A 14,900-nucleotide genomic window follows, 5' to 3' on the forward strand; every position below is an offset into this window, starting at 1 on the left:
GGAAGTGGTCCCAAGATTAGCAGACAAGTTAGTGGTGAGTTCCAGATGGATTTACAAGGTAAGGCAAGAAATAGATGGGACTATGTAGAAATACAAGGCCACATTTGTGCCTGGAGGGTTCTCTTAGGTGGAGGGAATTGATTATGAGGAGACCTTTGCTCCAATAGCAAGGTACTCTTCAATTAGATCTATTTTAGCACTTTTAGCATAGATGGGATGAAAGATACATCAGATGGATCTGAAGATAGCATTCCTCAACAGAGTGATTGAGGAAGAGGTATACATTGAGTAGATGGAAGGATTTAAGACATTCAGCAGAGAGTTGCATGCATGCAGACTCAAGCAAGCATTGTATGGAATGAAATAAGCACCATGTACTTGGTACACCAAGATCGACAGTTATTTCACCAAGCTTGGCTTCACCAAAAGTGAAGTATATGTGAACCTTTACCATATTTTGGTTGAAGGTAAATTGTTGATTATAGTATTATGTGTCGATGATTTAACTCTAACAGGTGATGAGAAGCTCGTAAAATCTTGCAAAGAGGATCTTGTAAGAGAATTCGAGATGGAAGACCTAGGGCTCATGCATTATTTCCTTGGTATGGAAGTATGGAAAGGAGATGAGGAACTATTTGTCTCTCAAGGAAAGTATTCCAACGAGATACTGAAAAAGTTCCACATGGAGAGCGGCAAAGCCATGGAGACTCCAATAGCAGGGAATCAGAGGAAGGAAGATGCTACTTCAGGTGAAGTAGTGGAAGCTAATATTACAAGCAGCTTGTGGGTTCACTTATGTATTTGGTGAACACACAATTGCACATATGTTTTGTAGTTAACCAGCTTAGTCAAGAAATGCTTAAGCTAACCAAACTTTATTGGAAGGTAGCTAAACATGTGTTGAGATACCTCAGAGGCACCACTCAGTTTGGTCTTTGGTACAAACAGACATAGGGAGTGAAGTTGCAAGGCTTCACAGATGCATATTGGGTAGGGAGTCCATTCGACGGGTAGAACACATCAGAGGGAATCTTCAGTATTGGGTTAGCAACAGTTTCTTGGTACATCAAGAAGCAGAGATTAATCATACTCATTTCAGCAGAAGTAGAGTACATGGCAACTAGTCAAGCAATTTGTGAAGCTATCTAGATGAGGAAGATTCTTGTTGGTTTATTTGGTCAGCACATGGATCCTACAATGATTAATTGTGACAATTAGAGTTGTATCAAACTCTCTGAGAATCTAGTTTTTCATGATCGGTCCAAGCATATCGACACCTAGTATCACCATCTACGAGACTGTGTGTAGAGGAGAATCACGTTGTTGGAGTACATTTCTTCAGAGGAGCAAGATGCAAATATTTTGTCAAAGGAATTGTCCAGATGAAAATTTGAGTTTCATAGAGGCAGGATCGAGGTAGCAGATAATCACTTTCTTGTTGAGAGGGAGTGTTGAAAGTGCCACGACAAAATCCTAATTTAATTTTCACCTTGAATTAAATTAGGAATAAAGAAGCAGCTCTGCAACTATCTGACCTAGGGTTTTTCTCACAGTCTGCACACTGTAACACACTCTGGTAGGGGGCAGTGCCCTGTTCACGAATCCAAGATAGCGGGGGCTTGCCCTGGCCCAACAAATGAAGCAAGCGAGGGCTAATGGGACCCCTTCTTACAAACAAATAATGATGGACAAAGGTAAAAGTCCTTTGGAAGGAGTGTAGATCATGGGTTCAAACACCACAGGGAAAAATGAGCTCAGCAAGAAGACAAAAATGGATGGCAATATGAAGGAAAACCAGTTTCCACACCAAAAAAAAGGCATAAATATTCTGGAAGGAAAAGACAAACCAGATCCCACTGAAGGAGCGGGAAAGAACAACAAAGAAGCGACGGATGCGAGAACCTCCCCCTTGAAATGCTCAGAACCGGCCGCAGAAAATAGGTAACCCAAAGACCAGGGGCGATGTAAACAAAAAACTATAGAAATCCTGAGGGTTATCATCACTGACCCCGAACTGCAAGCCTATAGGGATCACATGGCTATTCATGCAGTGATATGCAATTTCATGGGCTTTTGGCCCACAAAAAAATCCTTATGCCAATGGATCAAGCAAACTTGGAAGCCGAAAGGAGATGTTACACTCCACCTAGGGGCCAAAGGATTCTTTACGATGGCTTTTGCAAATCTTGAAGACAGAGACCGCATTTTTTATGGAGGCCCTTACTCTATGCCTCAGCAAGCCTCTACATGAGGCCCTGGAAACCAAATTTCGCACCAAAGCAGGAAACATTCAAGCATATTCATGTGTGGATCTGCTTGTTTTCCCTCCCTATTGACTACTGGAGACCTGCGGCTTTGGAGCGAATCGGCAACAAACTAGGCACCTTCATTCAAGCGTCAGAAGCGACCCTCCAAGAAAAGGTACACATCTTGTGCTAGAATATGTGTTGAAATGGACGTTTCAGGTGTTCTCCATGAGGATCTATGGTTGGAATACAGAGATGAAGTCTTCTTTCAAGCCATATACTATGAAAAAATACCTTTCAGATGCAGAAAATGCCATGAACATGGCCACCTAATCCGGGAATGTCCCATGCACAAGCCTGTAGAGAAGGCCAAGGATCCCCCAAGCAAAAATCAGGATGGTTTCGTTCGACCCACAGGCAGACACCGCAATAACAGAAGAAACCAACCAAAGACAGGAAACATCAACAAAAGGTCTATGAATGCCTTTGAGGTGCTTGGAGAGGAAACTAAAGCAGAGGAGGATACCCAAACACTGACAGCGAGGCAGGACATCCTGGAAAAGAATGATCAAAACAACCAAATGCCAACTCCAATCTCGATTGATGATTTTTTCCGAGAACCAGGATTGAGGAAAGACATGGAAGGGGATGAGGAAATGACATTGAGCAAAGTGGGCAGAGAGGATCAGGACCTAAATGATAGTCTAGAACAAGAAGGAATGGACCTTAACACCATAGTTGAGCAATGAAAACAAAAAGGGGTGGAGCACATTCCATAGGAAGAGATTGACAAAGTCAACTTCCTCTTTCTATCAATGCAGGATGTAGCCCTGAGAGGGCAGAAAAGGGGTCTGGGCGCAACAAAAGGACTGGGCATCAAGGCACAAAACCTACACCAAACTCACTCTAATGCAAAACATAAAAACAAATGGGGCAGAAGAACAAACGATGAGGCACTACATGAGCTCAGCCAAATTCTCATCAACTCGGGCAAGATGAAGGTCCTTGAGGCTTTCCCTCTCTCCTCATAATTATAGTTTAACTATGAAGATACTCTCATGGAATGCAAGAGGGTTCAACAGCCAAAACAAACAACGATTATTGAAAAAGAAAGTCACACAGGAAAATCCGGACATTGTTTTCCTGCAGGAAACCAAATGTTCTAGGCTAAAGCTGGAAGGCATAGGTAGAAGACTGGGAAAGAGAATGGAGCACTTGGACGTAGAGGGTAATGGGCTGGAAGGGGGCTTAGCCATCTTCTAGAACCCCCACTCCCTAATCCTCCTTAACGCCGAGGCCTCCAGATCCTACATTTCCATTTAAATGCAAATCCTGGGAGAAGTTGGCACTTACTTATTCACAAATGTCTACAGCCCCCAAAGGCTAGAGGATAAACTACAGCTACTGGACAACCTATCCAAGATGCAAAAAAGGCACTCTCATGCTAAGGCCATCTATGGAGGAGATTTCAACATGATTACCTCTCTGGAGGAAAAGAAGGGAGGACTTCGAACCTTAAACAAAGATGCAGAAGCCTTCATTTCTTTCATAAGAACGGCTAACCTGGTGGACATCCAACCAAAAAATGGCATTTTCACTTGGAATAATAAGAGAGGAGGAGATAGGCTTATCACATCTAGGCTTGATTGGTTTCTAATCTCGGATACCATTCTCCTTTAAGGAATCACAGTGGAACCTGAGATTATTCCATCTAGAGGATCGGATCATTGGCCCATCTCTTTACAAGCAACCAATCTAGGAACCCCAAAAAATAGACCCTTTCATTTTGAAAAATTCTGGCTCAGTCATCCAACTTTCACCACCAACATCCAACTTTGGTGGAACGAGCATCTGGACATTAGGGGAACCAAAATGTTTCGGCTTCAAGCTAGACTGAGGCACATTAGAGCAAAGTTTCGAATTTAGAACCAAGAGGTCTTTGGCAACATCTTTGAGGACAAGCAAGCCCTGGAGGATCATATGAATCTAATACGTAACAACTAGATCAAGGGGGACATATCTCAAAACTCCATTAACATGGAGCGTGAACTCCTGCAAAAATGGAACGATAGATGCAATCAGGAAGAAACTTTATGGAGACAAAAATCCCATATTCAATGGTTGAACGAAGGGGAGAAAAATACCAAATTTTTCTATCGCTCAGCCATGGATTACAGAGGCACTAATAAAATAACCAAGCTTAAGGATGAACAAGGAACCCCCTTTCAATCTCATCAAGAGATTGCTTCTATCCTCGGGAACCACTTCATTCTTATTGCCACAGAACCAGACATCAACGGACAAGAGGCAATCAATACAGTCATTACCTCTATTCCCAAGCTAATCATAGAGGAACATAACAAGTCCTTAGACCGCCCGGTCACCCTCCTAGAGGCAGAAGAGGTAGTCAAAGATATGGCCAATGGCAAAGCGCCGAGACCAGATGGATTCACCATTGATTTCTTCAAAGCTTGTTGGGACATAGTGAAGCAGGACATTTGGGCGGTGGTCGAGGACTCTAGAAGATCCTCCTCCATACTCAAATCCTTAAACTCCACTTTTATTGCCCTCATCCCCAAGGAAGAGGCTGTCTGCACCCCTTCTAAATTTCAACCTATAGCCTTTTGTAATGTGTTGTACAAGATCATCTCCAAAGTCATGGCCAATGGGTAAAAGCCTATTCTCCCTTTGATCATCTCAGAAGAGTAGTTGAGATATGTGGAAGGGAGGCAAATCATGGACAATGTTTTATTAGCACAGGAAATTATCCACACCCTTCAGTCTCAGAAAAATGTTGGAATGATCATTCAACTAGACCTCTCAAAAGCATATGATAAGGTTAGTTGAACTTATCTTGAATCAATTTTGAAAGCTTTTGGGTTTTCCCAGCGTTGGATCAGATGGATTTTAGCCATGGTAAAATCTCCCAGCTTCTCTATTTTGGTCAATGGAGCCCCTTCGGACCCCTTCTTCCCTTTCGGAGGCATTCGTCAAGGAGATCCCATCTCCCCTTTCCTTTTTTTTATCTTAATGGAAGGTCTAAGTCATATCATCAAATTGGCTAAGGATAGGAATATCATCAAAGGTCTTCAACCCCTGATTCACTCTCCTACAACCACCCATCAGCAATTCGTGGATGATACTATGCTGCATGGCACCCCTACTGCTAAGGAGGCCCAAGGTTTCAAAGCCATTTTGAACCTGTTCAGCCAAGCTTCTAGTATGGATCTTAACTTGGATAAATCTTCTGTTTTTTTCTTCCATATGCACTTAGCGGTCTAAAAGCACCTCACTAATATCCTAGGTTTCAAGAGGCGCAACCTTCCTTCTAAATATCTTGGCATTCTTCTCACTGGCAAGCCTTGGAAAAAACTCCACTGGGAGCATTTGCTTTCCAAGTTAGAGGACAAGGGGAATTACTGGACCAATAGAGTTCTGAATTTTGCAGGAAGACTTGTATGACTAAGTCGGTTGTGCAAGCCATTCCTCTTTACATGCTCTCTATCCTCCCAGCTCGAAAAATGGTTTTACATAAAATTAGGAATATTCAAAGAGCCTTTCTCTGGTCGGGAAAAGCAGATAAACACAAGTGGGAACTTGTAGCCTGGCCTAAATTATGCAAGCCCAAAATCCTCAGGGGCTTAGGGCTGCAAGACCCAGATACTATCAACAAAGCTTATGGAGCTAAGCTTTGGTGGTGATGGCTCAATGAACCCCATACACCTTGGGAAAAATTATGGAAGGCCAAATATGCCGAAACATGGAGATCGGAGGACCTGATCAGAATGATAGATGCCCCTGAAGGTTCCCCTATTTGGAATCTGGCCAAAGCTAACAGCCACCTCATTCAGAACCACTACTTCTGGGAAATTCAAAATGGCAACAAGGCTTTATTCTGGGAGGATGCATGGCAACAGCGGCCTAAACTAGAAAACCCCAACTATCTTGCCCTATAGAGATGGTTTCAAGCAACGGGAAAGACACTAGTCCATCAATATTGACCTGATATCAACGAGAACCAGCACTAGAGGAAATGGAACCTAGAGCCTCTCCCCCCGGAGGAAGACATGATAGACCTCCTCAGCAACCTAAACTCTGATTTGAATAAGAGAATGATCCTATCCACTCAGGAGGAGGATCAACTCAGGTGGGGAAAACTCGATGGAGGAACTTTCAACCTTAAGGAAGCCAGAATTTATCTCGAGCACCAGAACCTCAAAGACAAAGTAGCTGGGTACCCAAATGTATGGAACAATGCTCTTTGGCCAAAGATAAAATCTTTTCTTTGGCTTCTCATGCATCACAAAATCCTTACCTGGGAGAATTTAGTGAAAAGAAGTTTCATTGGGCCTTCCAGATGCCCCCTATGTGAAAAGGATGAGGAAATGATGAACCATCTCCTTAATGACTGTGACTGGACCAATAATTTGTGGGAATGGATGAAAGGAATTTTCAAACAAACAGACAGACACAAAGATTCTATTCAAGACTCCATTGCAAATTAGCGCACAAAATATTCCAGTTGTAATGTGGTTAACGCCCTTTGGAGGCTTTGCCCCGGTTTTATAGTCTGGAACACTTGGAAAGAGAGGAACAGATGAATCTTTCAAAAAGAAGTCAAGTAGCTCGAAACCATCAAAACAATCAGTATGCACAGTTTAAAAGAGACTGCCCTTACCAACTACAAAGCGGAACATGACAAGACACTCACTCCCAATGACTCTTGCATCCTACTATTGTTTGGCAGGAATGGTCTAATAAGTCACAAGGCTCAAGATGACCAACTTCAACCTGCTCCCGTTCCTTCGGCCTGGCTGCCCCCCACCCCGAAATTCTGCAAATTAAATTTCGACGGGGCCTCTAGGGGCAACCCTAGCCCTACAGGGCTTGGAGGCGTCGTCTGAAATGACAAAAGTGAAATCTTCCACATTTACTGTAGAGCACTTAGGGAGGCTACCAACAATGAAGCAGAATTCGCAGCCTTGGAACAGGGGCTACAAATCCTCATCCAGCTGGGCAAAGGCTCTGTTATAGTGGAAGGTGACTCCCTCTTGGCCATCACTACGCTGAAGAGATTGTACAATGAAACTAGACCAAAGAAAGTTACAAAGCACTGGGGATTAGCCATGGTTACAGCGATCATTGCGAGACATCTCTCCTCCCTCAGCAGTATTGTTCCACAGGAAGTCGGGAAGAAAGCAAATGTCTTAGCAGATTGCCTTTCCAACCACGCGGTCGATCATCCAATGGAGATCACTGGCACCTGTTGGCAAAATGTCACAGAAAACAAGCTTCAGGATCAGTGCACTCTCATCTCGAGGCAAGATCTTACTGGAACATCAAGAGTGGAAGAAGGGCTGCAGGTTACGGCTCAATAGTTACCTATGAGAATTAACAACATACTTAACACCAAACGAAGGTACTACGAGTGACAGGCCCATGGAGTACCTGCGGAAGGATGGGAAATCATCCACAAGGACAAAGTGCATCGGACGGGGAGGACAATCAACAAAAAATATGATTGGCGTCGTTAGCAAGATGCAGGGAAGGACACATGGCTTTCGACCAATAGCCTCAAGCATGGCAGAGTTAAGGCTCTGGATCGGCATCATGAGCAAGAGGTGGGAAACCGTAATGGTAGTTATTATGGCAGGAACAGCATATCTCCGACGGTGAAGTGGTAGATCTCAAGCCAGACCTTCCCACCCTCAGCTATATCTAAGGCACCCAGCCAGGTGATTAGGACACTGCTTTCTCTTGGCTCGTTTCTTAACAATTGCAGTGCTGCTAGGATTTTCATTGTCTCCTCGACCTGCAATAACATTATGGCGCGTGAGGGTAGTCAGAATGCTTCCGCTAACTGGGACCTGCAGAAATCCCATGAGGCTTATGAGACCCGAACCACTCAGAAAGAAAAATGCAAAATCGAAGAGCTTGAAGTTGCGGTTACAGAGGAGGAAGAACATTTGGATGTTCAGGCTCTAGAGATGGAAATGGACTGGCTATCTGATCCAGGCACAACGACTACCAGAGCCACACAATTTGTTCAAACCCAAGGAGAAATGTGGCGAATGAAGACCATGTTGGCCAAAGTGCTCAGCATGCAGGCTGAAGATATCAAGAGAGCTCACCAGGCCATCTCCCTCGTTTCTACAGAGAATTCAGCTAAGCTAGATGCCATGGAGTTCAATTTCAGTGCCCTGACTCAGGAAGTCAGAATCCTTTCGCAAAAGCTGGGTGTCCTCATCAATCTCCTCAGGCTCTCCATCCGTCAGGGAACCAATGTTGCGGTGGAAGTCCCGGCGGAGGTAACTGACACCAGCCAGGTGATGCGCCCCACGCCTCAAAGGATTCCGTAGCCCGAGTTCATGACTGCAACGGCTGGCCCAAGTGCACCCAGAACTATGTGATTTTGAAGCTGGAATGGCTTCTCAGTTTCTTGTTTCTCTCTTTTTTGTATCTCTTTGTTGTAGTTGTGGAGGTCCTCTAGGCCCTCTTTCTGTTTGGAACTACTGTCAAGCAGCCCGAGGTGGTGGTTTTTTCTGGTTTAGTTCCCTTGGTAAGCAGCCCTGCATGGTTAGCCTCGGGGTCCGTAGATGCAGGTTTAGTTGCGTATAGTCATTTTGAGCATGTGCTAATGAATTTGCTTTGTATGTGCGTACAAACCTTTTGTATCCTATGTATTTTTATGAATTAATATGAAACTGCTGATTCACACAAAAAATTAGGAATAAAATTGTAATTTCACTTCACAAGATAGGTTGTATGAGTTAACTAAGTTAATATGGCTTAGTTGGCTTAGTTAATTCGATTTGAGGGTCTAACTTGAGTCATGTAGAGTGTCTCCTACATTATAGGATCCCTGGTTGAATTTATTTTGAGTTGTAACTAATTAATTCAGTTTAACTAAGTTAAAGTAAGTTATACTAGTTGCAACTAATGGAAGAACTAGTAGGAGGTTAGACAGTGGGGTGTTGCTTCTTGTGTTCAACCAGTTAGCTGATGATTCACTCATAAATCACTCATGCATGTCAAATATGAAAGTTACCTAATTGAGATTGGAGTTCAGGGAGAGTGTACTATCAGTTATATAATCATATGAATTGTACATGTGGTGCATGCAGTCAGAGGAAGCCCTATGAGGATTGTGCAATTCCAATTGAGGAATTTACCTAATTAATAGGGGCTAATTCCCAAGGAAACATCACAATGAAATAGGGACTTGGGAAAGCCAACATTTGGTTAACTATTGGCTTGGGCTTGTCTAGGAAGTTGGGCTTGTCTAGGAAGCTGTGAGACAGATAGAGATAGTGCAAAGGTTACTCGGGCTTGAGCAAAGCATTGTAATCTTCTCATATTTTCTAACTAATGCAACATAAATATAACAGGGTTTTTTAGTTGTGGCTTTCCCTAGGAAATCATTATGTAATATGTTGATTGAATTCTTTCTCTTGTATGCTTTGTGATTTTGTGATCATTTTATTGTTTCTGCTGATGAGTAAAGTAGATTCAAGTCTATTGTTTTAGCACATTACAATTAGCAGTTTGAATCTAAAAGGGATTTCTATAATGGTGATTCACTCAAAACCCTGTAGTACAAATTTTAAATTTTATTGTTTATTTTACTAATAAAATAAATTACAATTTCTATTAAGGTTTAATTAAAAGAGAGATCATTTGCAAGAGCAACTAAATATTTTAGATCCATAGAAAGATAATAATTTGAAAGTTATGGTGATTCACTCAAAACCCTGGATAGCAAAAAAAATTAAATTTCACTGTTAAATTTGATTACAATTTCTATTAGATTTATTCACAATTCATAATATAAAAAATAATTAAAAAAAACCCTACATACTAGAAAATTTACTATTGATTTTACTAGTAAAAAAATTTACAATCTCTATTCCTATTTCCATTTAATTAAAATTCAAAAAAATAACAAAAAAAAAAATCAATACTTACCTTAAACCATTGCTTCTTCCTACAAAATTTCACCTTAGGGTTTAACTTCTTCTACCACTCCACAATTAGGGTTTTTTCATTTAAGGCATTTTAGATCTAATGGATTTGTGTACCTACTATATATAGAGCATTTGACATGTAACGTAGGGGGATCACTTATTGAATTAGATCCAAACCATGTCTGCCCTAACCATTTTTTTTAAAGGATACATAACATAGTTACCAATCAAACGAGAAAATAAACTGGTACCCGTTTTTTTGAGGTAGAAAAAACTCACCCGATTTTGAAAAGTGGTGATGCCAGAATACACTTTTTTTTTAACATATTTTTAGCACTTTAAATTTTCTTATGTATTAAGTATGAACATTTTTTTTAAAACGTTAGTGATTTTCATCTTTATTTTGAAAAGTGTTGATACAGCATCAACACATTATTTTAAAGAGTTTATTTTTAACACTTTATTTTTTTTATGTAGCAAGTACGAACACCTTTTTTAAATGTTAGTGATTTTCATCTTGATTTTGAAAACGGTTGATGCAGCATCAACCGTTTTTGTTTAGAGGGCTTATTTTTTACACTTTAAATTTTCTAATGTATTAAGTGTAGAATTTTTTTTAAATGTTTGTGATTTTCATATTGGTCAAAAAAAAAAAAACATGACAAAAAAACTCAAATAATAAAAAAATATTTAAAAAAAAACACCATAAAAAAATAAAAATTAAACATAATTAAATTGTAAAAATTAAAAATTAAAAATTAAAAAAATAAATTAAAAAGGGAATTTCAAAAAAGCATGAAATTTAAAGAAAATTTTGAATATCAATTAAAAAAAATACATCCATAACATTAATTTAAGTTAAAAAAAAAAACAAAACAAAACAAAAAACAAAAAAACAAAACCACATAATAATATTTAAACAAAAAAAATAAACAAAATCTAAAAAAAATATATATATATATATATATATATATAAATAAAAATTAAAAAATAATAATAATTGAAAAATTAAAAATACAAAACATTAAAAATAAAATTAAAAACAAAAAAATATTTAAATTAAAAAACACAAAAAAAAACAAATCAAAGCTAATTAAACAAAAAAAACTAAACAAAATCTAAAAAAAATATTATATATATATATATATATATATATATATATATATATAATAAAAAAAAAAACAAACAAAAAACAACCATAAAAATTGAAAAAAAAAAATTTGAAAAATTAAAAATAGAAAACACTAAAAAAAAAATTAAAAACAAAAAAAAAAATATTTAAATTAAAATACACAAAAAAAAACAAAACAAAACAAACAAACAAATCAAAGCCAAACAAATAAAATAAAATAAAATAATTATAAAAAAATGAAAATGAAAAACAAAAGTTAAAATATTCCCTTCCCGCGCCCATGGCCAACCCCGAGGGTGCCCAGAAAATGTTTTTTTATTTATTTATTTTATTTTTTATTAACTTTTTATTATTTTTTTTTTTTATATTATAACTTTTGTTATTGAATTGAGACTTCTGTGATCCATATCAATTTGTTGAGGAATCTTCGGCGAAAATCACATAGAAAAACTTTTGTCGACGCGTTTCGAACCAGCCAGTGTGGTTCATCGTCAGGACAAGTTGAATGAGCAGATCTTACTAAGCACATTAAATAGATAGGGCAGAGAATCCCATGACTTAACGGTTAACAACCAACAGCTAGAATTGACTGGATAATGGCTAGATTGACTCAGATAAAGGGTCAATTAATATTTATATATATAGTTTTTATTTTTATTTTTTTTGGGATAACGGCTAAATTGACTCAGATAAAGGGTCAATTAATATTACTAGCAATTGTCCCAAAAGGTTCAAAGAGAAGCCGATATGATTATTAATTTGGAATTGTAAAATTTAGTAGAAAATATTGCAGAGGGAAATCCCATGATATTACAGAATGAAATCCCATCCTATTACAAGTAAAACTGAGAAATTTCATATACCACAATACAAGTAAAACTGAAACCAATCTTGTAGAGTGAAATCCCATCATATTACAAAATGAAATCTCATTATATAGGATTTATTAGGGTTATTACAGAGAAAATTAGCATAAGTGGAGAGCTGATTCAGAAGGTATGACATGGACTCTATAGAGTGAATCCCCTAATCTTGTAGAGTGAATCCCATCATATTACAGAATGAAATATAAGTCTAAAGGATTTATTAGAGACATTACAAAGAACGTTATCACAGTGGAGAGCTGCTTCACAAGGCAGGACATGGATTCTGCTTATTCACCACAGAAACTCTTATTGTTGAAGATGAGAAGCAGCGCAAAAGTAAGTCATTCCACAACTACTACAAACTTACAACAATATTAACATCCTGCAAATATTCTCATCTATGAGGAGCTTTGGGGGCCTATAGATTACAAGAGAATAGCAGAAATTCTTCACTAAACATGTTAGTAGCGTACTGATCATCTTGGTGGTTGGAGACAGAACTGGTGTTGAAGCTCTCTTTCCTCACAAACCCAGCAGGGGATTTCTTGTCATAATTCTGAGTACAAAATTTGACTGTCATTTTCTGCATCTTTCTATTTATATACATTGTTTGAACTCCTGTACAAAATTTCCCACAGAAGAGAAACAAAAGATATTACAATCATATTGTAAGAGAAATGATCTAGCTACTAAAAAATGAAAACCAACATGAAATGATGATTCAAGCACTACAAAGCTAAATCCTAGTTTTCAAAATACATTCTGTATTAACTACATGTGGGCATCAGACTGTCCTTGTACAGTGACTTAAGCTATTTGGCTAGCAAGAAATGAAAAGAATTCAAAACAAAGATGTGATTACTAATCAAGTTTGACACAAGAATAGATATGCATATTAAGGGACACAGCCACCCTTAAAGGAAAAGAAACAAATAATACTAAGATCCCCAGATATATATATATATAACAATAGTGTGGAGTTATTTCAACGAGGCTTGTCAAGGTAATCCCAGCTGTTGTGGATCATGAGGCATTACTTTAAGAGACAATTACGAGATCAGTTTCAAAGCAGAGTTGTAGGAGATGGATCAAACAACAGAGCAGAACTTTATGCTTTTTGGTAGATTCTGAAAATAGCAATAGAGAAAGGTTTAAATTGTCTACATGTGATAAGAGATTCCAAACACATTGCAGAGAGGTCAAATGGAAATTTCAATCAGGAAAATTTGCAGCTGGCCCATCATTGGACGGAATCAGAGAAGCAAGGAAAAATACCATGTCATTATCTTTTCAGCATGTCTGCAAGGGATAAATATTAAGGCTGATATATTGTCCAAGTAAGCATTGAGGATGCAGAGCAGAAGGATGGAGATGATTGAATACCCCATCTAGACCTTCTCATTCAATCTATTTCTAATCAAGCTATTATAGTAATGACATTTTGGATGGTTGTTTTGGAAGCAGTGTGTTGTAAAATTTCCATGATTAAGAAACTGATCGTAAGTAGTTTTCTTTGGTGTCTTGAAAAACCTGGAGGATTGCATTAGGTGAAGGATTTTGAAATTTCTTAAGAGTTCATGTATGGCACAACACACACACACATATATATGAGAGCACTAGATTTATCAGAGGGTTGGTGGATGGGAGATTGTTGAAGAAGCTATGGTCTCTTTCCCAATTTCCCTGTGATCCCAGTTTCTATGGGAAAACTCTCAACATCCAATAAAGGTTGCCAACTACACCCAAGGGAATCAAGTTTTTCTTAAACTCTCAATGAAATTTTGTTTTTTCCTTCTAGCAGAACCCTTTCATTCAGATGTGCTTTTGCATGCTGCAATCTAGAAAAACTTGTTGTCACTTTCATTGTGCCAAAACATGAAGAGTGTAAGTTTCAGACAATAATCTAAAAAGATTTTGCAAACAATTTTTGTCATGTTTATCAAGCCAAAGCATGAAGACTCTAAGCTTCAGAGAAAATTGCATCTTTCAAATTAAACAACATAACATTACAAAACATGCAAGTCCAGAACATAATTTTTTTTAAACTCACAAAACTAATTTCATTACTAATAATTGGGCAAAAGTTAAAACATTGCTTCCTGGAAGAGGGCACATATAGATATATATTAAAGAAAGGGTTGACACGAAAATAAAACACAAATCTTTGTTCTTAAAGTAGTCTTAAGCATGGAATACAATTCAAATTATTTTTTCTGGCTGACTACCGACCCTAAAGAGAGGGGAATTAGTTTAAAAACATTTTGCCTGCTGGAAACCACATTGAGCTAGCACAGAATCCAAATACCAATTAACTCATAAAGTCACATTTAACTTCAGATACAAGGCATCGCACTAGATATATGGAAGCTTATGTAACATAAACTACACATAATGATTTGATCTTAGAGAAAAGCACAACTCAGCAAAACATAGTATGTAATTGTACCACAGCCAAGGAATTGTGCAGATTGAGCTCCTCCTCAGTCGCTTTTCGTAGCTCACTGATTGATGATTTATCATCGTCATCATCTGCGCAATCCTCTGCCATCTTGTACCTATATGCAACCCATGAAAGCATCCATTTAGACAGACATTTATATTCAATACAAATCTATGGCTTGGTGTATAAAGAAAGAAAAGTCAACAACTAGAGTCGTGTTTCTTGTATTTCTTTACATTCATCAATTTGTGT

Source organism: Pinus tabuliformis, chromosome Q, assembly GCF_031772625.1.
Source record: "Pinus tabuliformis cultivar Carrire ecotype Pingquan chromosome Q, CPIR1, whole genome shotgun sequence".
Lineage (NCBI taxonomy): Eukaryota > Viridiplantae > Streptophyta > Pinopsida > Pinales > Pinaceae > Pinus > Pinus tabuliformis.